Raw genomic sequence first — 3,240 nt, forward strand, 5'->3', positions numbered from 1 at the left:
TGCCTCGGTGATGGCGCCGGATGGGGCGTGTAGTTCTCAAACCAAAGAGTCTGTGAGGAAAGCGTTACAAAGCAGGCCCTTAAAAACTACGCTACCCACAACGACTTTCGATAAAGAAGTCAGACCCTTGTTTTGTTTTGTACCCAGTTGAAGTTGTGAAGCTCATTGTTATGCGTGAGAAAAGTGCGTGTCAGTGTTTAATCTGTAGAATATTCAGATGAATAAACATTTAAAAACACAGTGAAATGTTATGACTTTATTACAGTGTCACATTCTTAGTATACATTTTACGAGAATATGCTAAAGAGACAGGAACATTGGGGTACAGATTTGAGGGTAGATTCACAGTCTGAAGTGATCTGAAAATGCAGTTGCATTTTTAGTAGAGAAAGTTAATGCTTGGGTTCAGCGGGCTTAAAGGTCAGAGAAGGTCAACACCGTTCAACAGATGGCTAAGCAAAGGTTGATGATCAGCAATTCCTCGAATCCTTCTCCAAAGTCATAGTATGCTACAGGCTACTGCAAATGGAACAGTTCTGTTTTATGTCGACTATGATCCTAGCTGTGTAAGCTATGAGAATTTTGCTTCAGTGTACAAAGTAGGCAATATAGTATTGCAGGCTATACACAGTATGCCACTGTGAGCATGCCATGTCAAAGCCAGTCAAAACGGGTCAGATCCTTTTTTTCAGTAGCTTTATAAAGTGAGCATTTCATGCAAAATCTTATCTAAAAGAATATCATTCAACTTGCATTCAGAATCTAACTGAAACACAACAGACTGCGCAGCCGTGTATTTTTAGAACGCGCTGTTTACCTTTCCAAACGGATCTGTGAAAAGCGTATCCTACTCATCCATTACTGGACGGTTCATTCCACTGCGATGATGGTAGCAAACACACATCGTCACACACGCAACGCGCCAGGGCACCTGAGGTTACAACTGTGAATCTGTCTATTTCGATATTTTTAAGACCCGTTTGTCCTATTTCAAAATGCGACATTAGCCTGTTTCAATTTCTCTCTCTTTTGTCTCACTGTTTTGAGCAAGGAATCTCTTCATCGTGTCATCATCTGAACACTGAAAAGTACGGCAAGATGACATCTGCCGTCACCAAGGCAATGATCGAGTCGTATGCGCTCATGGTCATGGTAATGGGAACGTTTTTCGTATACTTCTGCGGCATGGTCTGGGCATTCTGCAACCCGAAACTCAGCGCTGCCGAAGAGGACGTAGCGGCAGACACGGACACGGCGGCAGAAGCGGCAGCTCCACAGCAACGTTGCTGGGCTTGCGATCAGATCGCTATGGAGACAATAAGCTATAACGATGGAGCGCATCCCGGGGCATCGCCTTCAATAGGGGACTGGATCGCTCGAAGTACTTACATCCATTTCTGGGGAGGCAGTGACAGCCTTTTAATGTCAGATAACGCTGGATTTCTTAGTGAGGAAAGCAGTCAACAATCAGCCATGTGGATTCAATAAAGACATGTTATGTAAGGATTGTATTTGATCAATATAAACCAATACAATGTAAAGTATTGGTTTATATTGTTATTTAGCTTTATCACAGTGTTTTACAGTGAATTAGCACAGGTTGCTGCAGAACAGATGCAAAACATCCAATATGTCACTGCTCTGTTCATATGCCAAACAGAAGTGATAAAAAAAATCAGTTAATTGAAATGTAGGCAAATTTTTTCTAGGTAATTTGACCTTTAGATTGTACCCAGTGCCCCGCAGAGAGAACTTCACATCGCACGAGACCCATGCTTCAAGAGCATCAACACACTCAAGTCATGACAGTAGAACATGCTAGATTATGCTTCACAAACAGTCGGTCTACGTTTGTTCATGTGGTTAAAGGTCACAGCAGTCACGTCCTGGAGGTGAAGCGCTCCTCCGTCAGTGTCCTCCCTGCTTTGACTTCCTGCTCCAATAACTTCTCATAAAGGCCCTCTGACATCTCATCATCAATATCCTTCTACAAGCCTACAGGACGTGAACAGGAATGACACAGAAGATCGATCGCATGTCATTGGAGCGTACTGAAGGACACTGAGAAATCGTTATTTGGAATGGATTAGAAACCCAAGCAATTACTCTCGTCAAAGACAGTGATCGCTCAGAGGCTAATTTAAGATACGGACAGACCATAAATCTTCAGATAAACCATTAGAATAAATTAACGAGTTATAGAAGACACACTTTTGTCATTTTTTAAATTTGTATTGTGCATGATAGATTTTGTACTCCTAAGAAAGAAAGCAGTGATTGAAAGTGTGTGTGTGTAACAGGAGGGTGGAGAAAACACCATGCATACTTGTGTCGTTGTTGCCTAGCCTCTCTGAACCTACCAAGGCCTTGAGTGTGTGTGGTCCAGGTGTGTGTGTGTCTGGGGGTCCAGGTGTGTCGGGATTAGAATTTGGGAGGAATAACCTGGATTCTCATTTATCTTTAATAATCTTCTAGAGCACGTATACAGTAGGCCGATGTATGCATTTTTACTGCCATTCATTTACTTCTTGATTATTTTCTTACTTTCCCTTTTGAAATCTTTAGTGTCCTGAGATTGCATTTAAAAGGAAGATACTGTAGATAAAAAGCACGTCTGTTGTCCTCCTGCGTGCTGCTTATCCTCCCTGCACATCCAAACACCTGAGCTCAACAGGAAGGTGGCAGGAACCCTCCTCAGACACCAGGACAACACCACCACATCCATTTTTAATGAGGACGGTTGCTAAGCGACGGTAAGGTAAGCTGGATCAGGTGAGGGGGGGAGGGAAGATATTCCGCTGATGAGGATATTTAAGGTTATCACAAAGTTGTTCAATTCCTGCTAAACTTTTAACCACGGATAAAAGTATCTTAAAACACATCAGTGTGTGTGTGTGTGTGTGTGTGATTACAAATCACAGCCCAATTGAACAAAAGTACCCATAATGCACTTCTTCAAATTGGTTAGTAGGTTGCATTACTATCACAAACTGCTGACAACAGCACAACTCACGACTGTAACTATTTTTCATGACTATCTCATGAAAAACTGCGACACTGGGTCAGGTGTTTTCAGAACGAAGCAAGGACATACAAGAAATGTCTAGATGATTTTATTTTCTCATTTGATCACAAGACTGATATCAGTTTTGTTCATTACAAAACTAATATTTGAATTTTAAAAAGGTTTACTGTATTTTGTACTGTGTAATAAATTCTATACAACTAACAATACATCTA

General features: G+C 41.5%; 1 protein-coding gene and 1 long non-coding RNA gene across 4 annotated transcripts in view; one reads left to right on the forward strand and one right to left on the reverse strand.

The window, feature by feature from the left end:
• The first annotated feature begins 602 nt into the window (after positions 1-602).
• Positions 603-2,204, forward strand: LOC134012905 (uncharacterized). 2 transcript variants are annotated; one of them, XR_009928647.1, is made up of 2 exons: positions 603-945; positions 1,048-2,204. It is a non-coding gene; the product is annotated as an uncharacterized LOC134012905 (long non-coding RNA). The 2 variants fall into 2 exon arrangements; XR_009928648.1 differs by having other exon boundaries at positions 1,052-2,204.
• Positions 2,205-3,097: 893 nt separating this feature from the next.
• The window catches only part of ddr2a (discoidin domain receptor tyrosine kinase 2a), a 14,450-nt gene continuing 14,307 nt past the window's right edge, over positions 3,098-3,240 (reverse strand). For both annotated transcript variants that reach the window (XM_062452571.1, XM_062452570.1), the window contains exon 17: positions 3,098-3,240. This exon is cut by the window's right edge and continues 1,711 nt beyond it. The gene's annotated coding sequence lies outside the window, so the exon portion shown is untranslated.

The sequence above is a fragment of the Osmerus eperlanus genome, chromosome 26, assembly GCF_963692335.1.
Source record: "Osmerus eperlanus chromosome 26, fOsmEpe2.1, whole genome shotgun sequence".
In the NCBI taxonomy this organism is placed as follows: Eukaryota; Metazoa; Chordata; class Actinopteri; order Osmeriformes; family Osmeridae; genus Osmerus; species Osmerus eperlanus.